The following is an 8272-nucleotide window of genomic DNA, read 5'->3' as shown; positions in this document are numbered from 1 at the left end:
GATTCAGCATTCGACATTCGTGTTTCGGAATCGGAGCCGTCACCATACAGGCATTCGTCGTAGTCTGGCAAGTAGTTGGGATCTCCCTTGCTTGCGGGCGACTGAATCAGACAAGAAGGATTGGGAGTCGGGACATTGGCGCCGACAAGTTAATTACACTTTCAAAAAACAAAGACTTCTGAAACGCATTCAGGCAGACCTAGCCTTGGGATACATTATTTTTAGTTACTCGGAAATCGATACTTCTACATGAGCTTGCGTTTTTTAGATCTTTAGGCAAAACTAGGCCTAGGGTATTTACCATTTAATTAATACTCTGAAATCGATACTTCAACTAGAATCTACTTGTACTCGAGTTTTTTCAATTTTTTTTAGGCAAAAGTAGGCCTGGGCCCCGGGATACTCAATTGTTTCTCCTGTAATCGATACGTCGCTTCCATCCGACAGTTCTCAGTTTTTCAAGCAAAACTAGCCCCAGCAATCCCCATATTTAGTGTTTGTAATCGAGTAGCGATTTACGTTAGTTCTGCTTGGTTACGTTTTTAAACAACTTCCGCTTCTAGCTGGCAGTTTTCAGTATTTCAACCGGCAATACCTACATTTCTATATTTCCACTCCAGTACAATTACAAGTAGCAAATTCCCTAGTATGTAAAACAGTAGGGATTAAGGGATTCAATGGCTAGTTATGCCAAAAAACTAAAAACCATAGAAGCGTGAGAAGTCTAAAAACATAACGCCATGCCATGCGTTTCCACGAAATTGTTTCGAGACAATTATACCCAGAGATGGTCAAGTCGTCGTTGTTGCTAGCCAAGTAGAAGTATGGATTACAGAGTAATTGAAGGTACGCACTAAGCAGTCTAGGCCTAGTTTTACCTAAAAAACTGTCGCACAGAAGTGAAAGTGGTCTAAAAACACAACCACTTGAGTGTGTAGTGCAAGTACGCGAAACCTACTAGAGCAGTGGTTCTCCCTTTTTCACCTCACGGACCGCTAAAATTTCAAAAGATATTCCGCTAACCGGTGGACCTAAAAAAATTAAAATCAACCCCAAATGTAATGTATGCAGACGTTTTTCTGCAACTATGATACTAGAGCAGGGGTGGCCAGCCTTTTTACTATTCACGGACGCATTTCTATTATCTATATGGCCTACGGCCGCATCCCAGGACAGAGTCGATAGACACCAAATCCCCATGTTAAACTTTTCATGTCTATTAGGGCTGTTTAAAAATAGCTTTTTTTCCTGAATCTTGATGGTTACGTGATTAAATGTTAGGTTGCCCTAAAAAACGACGCACACCAAATTTTAATTCATTCCAACCAATAACCGCGGATTTCGTACAGTTTGAAAATTTTGAATTTACCCAAAGATGCAAAAAAAATTTTTGTCAAATTTTTCTGCCAACCCCATGAAATTGTTGCGCTGTCATCAAAGACAATGCAAAACAAATTTGACTCAATTCCAACCCGTAGAGGCGGAGTTATTTGACTTTTTCGATGATAATTCTTGTATTATCCACCGATCTAAGATAATCCCTGGATTATCGAAGAAAAACTCAAACATCTCTGCTTCTTTTCAGATCCATGAATAAATTTCATCATTAATCTTTGTAGTTTCACATATTACTATCAACTATTTATCCTTTCTCTGCCAGATTCATCTGTAGAGTTGATGGAGGGAGTGTTTTCGAAAATGTAGGGCAAGTTATAAATGATGACGCATCTCCTGGTGTGCCAATTGTTAGTATAGTCACTTTGTGGCATGTTGTTATTGCTTGACCTCTCGTCAGGATTGTCGGTACAGTGGAAAGATACTGGAATCTCCCAAACGTACCAGAAACAAATTTCTTTCGTGAGGAGCGCACGATTTCAAGTTGGTATTTTTATATTGGTGCATCATTTTCCTCCGCTGTTCGCATCTGTACTGTGGGGCTCAGATTGCAAATGGCACTACGACTATGTTAAAATCGAAAAATTAATTTGCATTGAATCACGCGCAGCGCGAAGAAATTTTCAAGTTTACTTAAAATATCTTGAAAATTCGGGAGTCAATTTGTGAATTCAATTTTCCTTGTCCAATTGAATTACGTGTCCACGGCCGCACAAATTTCCTTCAACGGCCGCAGGTTGGCCACCTCTGTATAGTTGAGAGTGACATTTCGATGTTTATTTTCATGATTAGATATGTTTATGATAGTATTCATGTGATTTACGGCTGTGCCTGTTGAATGCTGAGTCGAGGGAAAATTGACCTGTCCAGATAAACATAGGATAATTTCGCGCTGAAGGCCGTGGATTAACCGACCGCGCTAACTCTACTAATATTCTTCTCTTCGGCAATATCCAGAGATGAAGCGTTTTGGAGTAGGACCAAGCACCTTGTCGAGCTATCTTTCTCATTTCTCACTACTACCACACGTAGCCTACTACGAGTACAATGCGCCGCACGAAAACACCTGACAACAGCGATACCTGGCCATCCACAAAATTATTGAATCGAAAACAAATGATCGTAAGAATTGCGCAGTTTAGCTAGTCAGTTGGTACTTAGCGAGTCGTTCGCATGTCGACACCGAAGACAGCTTTAACTTAAGGTCAAATCGAACATGTTTACGGGCCTAATCTTATCTCACGAAGTTCTGCATCAGTTTAAAATTTGACGTTTAATTTATTTCACCAATGGACAAGCCTTCAACATCTTGCATCTTGAAATTAAGGTATAAAATCTTAATATACCTCACGGACCGGCAGAAATGTCGTCGCGGACCGGCAGTTGAGTACCACTGTACTAGAGCACCACAAAGAAATACACATAGGCCTACATCGTCACTGACCACTAGGGTTGTCCAAAAATAACTTTTTTATTTCAGATCCCGGTGATTCACTGGTTCATTTGTTAGGTTGCGCAGCAAAGTTGTCGCGATTCCAACCAGTAGAGGCTGACGCAGAGCCAATTGAAAATAGTTATTTATTATGAAAGAAAATTGAAATTTTACTTTCAAATTTTACTGTAAACCTCACGAAATTGGTGAGTTGTCTACGAAAATGATGCAAAACAAATTTGACGCAATTCCAACCCATAAAAATGGAGTTCTTCATTCATTCTGGGTTCACCCACCTTCACTGTTATCATTGCAAATTATTTAATACTTTCAACTGCAATAACTTGGCTTCAACCGGTTGGAATTGAAAAAAAAATGTTATGCATCGTTCTTTTAGGTGACTTCACAATTTTATCGGGTTGACAGTAAAAGTTTAAAAATTCGTTTTGAATTTTTGTAATAAATTAAAAAATTTCAATTGCCTCGGCCTCGGCTTTTACAGGTTGGAACCCAGCCAAATTTAGTGCGCAGCGTTTCTTTAGACGACCAAACAATATATTCAGTGAATTCCCAGAACCCGGAAAAAAAGTTATTTTTGAACAACCCAACCGACCACCTCTGACTTGTTACCTTGTGCGCAGAGACGTCGGCATTCAAAGAATACCGCTTTAACATCGATTCATCCTCACTGTCTGTTTCATCCACGACACCGTCATCACCGGATTGTTCAGAACCATCCAGGACATGCTCGTCCATGGAATGCTCGGATTCCGCCACCGAACCGCGCGTTACGTTCTTAATTTCTTCTCCGAGACGTCCACTGTCAGATTCATCGGCTAAATTCGATTTACCACGCGATAACGCTGACTCGTTGAGTGCCTCTTCCAATAAGGACTCGACGTTATTGTCCAGGTAATCCGAAACGCCCTGGTCGCTCTGCTGTATGCAGGAGACGTCGGTTTCAAACAAGCTCTGAAACGATGCCGAAATGCAAATGTTACGCAAGGTAACAGACGACTTCACAAGTTCGGATTTGGGGGAAGGTACATCCAGACTCGCCAATGGCAGAAGCAGAACTGCAGTATATCCATACGCGTATTTCATAAGAAGTATGTTAAAATGCTATTTGAAATCTTCCTTTTTCGTAAAGTAGGCCTCGTCTACAACAACAACATTAACAATAAGAGTTTAATTTGTAATTCATGATCTAGTTTGCGAAGAAACGTTTTCAAAACACGATACCGTAATTGATTTGCCAAGTTAAGAACAATCAAGGCTTGGAGGCTACAGCGGTAGGTAAAAACTGTCTCGTAAGTTTGTAACTATATTTTTGTTGATAAGATAAGTCTTTGGGTGATTGGCCGATATTCTCAAAACAATCGAGTCCCTGCTCAGCTCGAATCAAGACAATTAATGCTCGATTTACAGTCGAGTACTCAAATTATTGTACCCAGCCCTAGCCATCGCAAACCACACGCTCACCATACTGGGAGTGTTGCTGGTGCTTTTGACGACGGAATTCGATACAGACGATTCCTCGATCTGAAACCACAAAGTTACCGCGTCACGTAGGACATATGGCCTGGTATGCGGGCGAACCCACCTCTATCGCACTGTCTTCGGCCACACGGCTCTCCTCTTTGGCGGGACTGTCGGCAACCAGGATTGATTTGTCATCCTTAACGGTATAATATCAGTGATGAGTTGATTTGTCGCGATACGTAGCGGGAAGGCATTTGCCTGGCCAAGCCCTAACCACGCACCGCCCTACAGAGCTGGCAACACTAGGTTTGTTAAAAAATAACCTTTCAAAGTTCACTTGCTCGGTGATAAAATTGTCAGTTTGCTTACAAAAACGCTATACATCAAATTTGAGTCAATTCCGACCAGTTGACGCCGTGCAGTCAGAATTGAACCTGACACGGCCATATCGACTCACTTTGTCGTCGTCCAGGCCGTGTTGCATAAATGGATTGGAAAGCCTTGCGGCTCGAATCCGAGAATCTTCCGATTTCTCTTCAGTAAAGCTTCGAAATACGGACAGTGTCTGTAAGAGGCCGGGCTGGCTCCCTTTTTGAAGTGCTTTGCAACTGCGTACCGAGTTGTTTTCGAAAATCTTGTCCACAGCCTCCTCGACAAGTTGCAGGGATTTGATCTTGTCGTACAGGCCTTCGACCGGGTACACGGCTGCAATAGAGCGGAAGTTACATTGTAGGAGGGGCAAGCGGCGAGATTGCTTTCTCCATTGGACTCAGTTTCAGTGGATTTCCACAAAAATCAACAGTGTCTAGATTGGCCGCTCTCAAACTTTATTAGCTAGCCGACAGGTAAAATCTCAAAACAAATTTTGCGGACCGATGAACTTTCAAAAATCAAAATTGTTCCAGAACGTATTTAAGACAAAAGTACGCAACTCGAAGCGAAGATACTTTTGGAGTTACCGGTACTGGAAATCATTATACAATTGAAAAATGTATTCATATTGAAATAAACCCAAGTATTTTGTGTTGACACTCGTTAGGGGTAGTCGTCAGCAACTAGTGGAGAATTGGTGATACGATTGTTGATATACAATGTTCTCTTCCAGTTTCATCTACTTGCTCTCATCAATTACCTCTAACGATGTCAGCCGAAAATATTCGGGTATATTTCAATATCAATAGCTTATTCAATCGAAGAGACTCTTCGAGGTACAGAATTTCAATAGACAATTTAACACTGCACTTATATTGAAATGGACACTCGCCAGGCGTATAGGGGAATCCCAAATAACTTTGAATATTAACAGTCGTATCACAAATTATTATGTCACAGGCACGAAATTTCGAATAATCGAGGTCAGCAGATAGCATGCGCTTGACGTACTATTTTGTTTGCACAACCTGTGTTGGCGTATTTTGATAAAAGTTGACTCCAAGGCACATCAATTGAAGAATGGACGGCCTTATCTGACGACGCGAAATATGTCGTTTGAATATTCAAATGTATATCAAAACAAAGAAAAGAGAAATTTGCTGCTGTCATTTCGATGATACATCTGTTAGTTTTCCAATTTTTGAATAAAGAACACAGCACAGGGCATTAGCAGGCAGACACCATGGTGTGCCTACCACGATTGGTGCCAGGACGCGGGAGTCGGAATTTTAGTCACAAAATTTACTCAAAGGATTTGTGACTCGCAAATTTTCAAAAGTCGGGGATTTGAAGAATTAAAAGCAGTCTTGTAAGAACTACCAATTCAGTTAGTTGACGGTCATCTAACTAGTGGTTTCTTGTGAAGTACTGGATGTGAATTTTGACACGCGAGTAGTTGTTATTTCTTATTTTGAAAATCCAGTAGTTTGTACAGGTCTGATCAAGAGTCCAGAGTCCATCAGCGATAACACGCAAATATACCTCGCACTGGGTTAGTACTCACGTTCGGTTTCAGGAATTTTCGGCTGCGAAACGGTCGGTTTGGTTTCAAATTCGCCCCATCTGGACTCGGCTCTTTCGGTGCCGGTAAAGTCCCGGGCCTCAGCCTCCACGCGTACCCGGGCAGACGCGACCTGCACACATTGTGAAGTTGGAAAGAAATCGAGATGCGGCTACAAGAATGACGGCTCACTTTGTCCTTGATCGATTCTCGGTGTTCATCGATCATTTCCGGATCTACATCGTCCGGCGCTTGAGAGAACATCACGTTGTGGTCGCTGACGCCAAACATAGCTGGAAGATAATTATGGTTCGTCGGTCACGATACACATTAACAGGGTTGTCACCAAGTCAAAAGTTTTTGGCTCAAGTCAATACGAATCATTTTCAATTCCCCACCATGTCAAGTTCCAGTCAAAGTCAAGGAACAACGGGTCAAGTCCAAGTCATAGTGTTAAGACTTAAGACCAAGTCATAGTGTTAAGACTCAAGTCCGAGTCATAGTGTTAAGACTTAAGGCCAAGTCATAGTTTTAGGACTTCAGTCCACGTCACAGACTTAAGGCCGAGTCATAGTGTTAAGACTTAAGGCCAAGTCATAGTGTTAGGACTTAAGACCAAGTCATAGTTTTAGGACGTTCAATTCATAGTGTTAAGACTAGAGCCCGACCGATTATCGGCTCGCCAACAATATCGGTATCGGCCATTGGAGGTAAAAAAATATCGGCCATTTTCGTGACGTCACAACATTGTCGTAGGGCAAGGGTCGGCAACCTACGGCCCGCGGGCCGGATCCGGCCCGCCAAGCGAAATCGTCCGGCCCGCGACGAAATAATTAGTTACCACAAGAATACGGCCCGCCGTTTCGTAATGAGTTCCAATCTGCAGTGCAGCACTGCTTCGACAAATGTCAAAATTTATAATGTTTTTTTCCACTTACGGATGATGATTCCGGAACATGTAATTCACGCACCTACGGGGCTCGTTCACTTTCGGACCAAACTCAGTACAGCGTTACGGAGAAAAAGGGTTTTTGGTCCACAAGTGAACGAGCCCCGTACTGGTCCGGGTTCGTCATATTCCGATTTTAGAATCAGGCTGCTGCGTGAGTCGCAGAATACCACTTTTTAAATGTTAATCACCCTAATAGCTCTCGGAGAAACGCAGAGATGCCTCAAATGTTACTGGCGGTACTGAACTTGAATATTGCTATCAGAACCACATTCACCACAGCAGAATCCAATAACAAGCACAAAGAGTAGGCCTATCTATGCAATCCTAAAATATTAAATAAAATACCGCTAATTGTCTGTGTTTTGTATGATTTGATTTTTTCTTGTCACTTTGTTATGACTACCGGAGTACCGGTACAGCTGTTAGCGATCCTTTTTATTATTGCATTTTCACGTCATATTTTGCCAATTTGGTTTTCGTATGTCTATATTTCCGTATGTCTATATTTCAGTAAGCTCTTCTTGTGTCGCTAACTCCTGACAAGGCGCACGCGAAAAGCCGTTGAGTCAATATGTTCCACTGTAATGAATGCATATTGCAGACCCAAAAGCAATAGTAAAGATAGGCCTACCCCAATAAGCATTGCTTTGTCACGTATATTTCAAACACAAGAATAACGAAACATAGAGCACTTCAACTACAAGGAGCTGTTCGGCATTCCAAGCAATATGCGTTCTTCTGAAGTTTTCTGTGTCTTGGGCAAACCCGTCGGTTGTAAGTGTCACTGGCAAAACGGGTACGGGTACATGCTTTGTTACGTCGAGATGATTGCACGAGTGTATGAACTGAGAAATGAAATAGCAACTTTCCTTGAAAATACAAACATCGCTGACTCATAATCTTGTCATCGAAAATGGGTATCTAATCTTGCTTTCGTAGAACATTTAACGTCACATCTAAACAAATTGAATTTGCAACTTTAGGAGGAAACAACTAAATAAGCTCACTTTCCTATACTGGAGGAGAGTAAACCTAGTATCAGCACTATATTGACAAATTTTGCTGGTCATAGGTACTG

This window comes from Botryllus schlosseri, unplaced genomic scaffold (genome assembly GCF_051294905.1).
Source record: "Botryllus schlosseri isolate E-star unplaced genomic scaffold, Bs_hap1 Bs17a, whole genome shotgun sequence".
NCBI classification, from domain to species: domain Eukaryota; kingdom Metazoa; phylum Chordata; class Ascidiacea; order Stolidobranchia; family Styelidae; genus Botryllus; species Botryllus schlosseri.
This window is presented reverse-complemented; position numbering follows the sequence as displayed.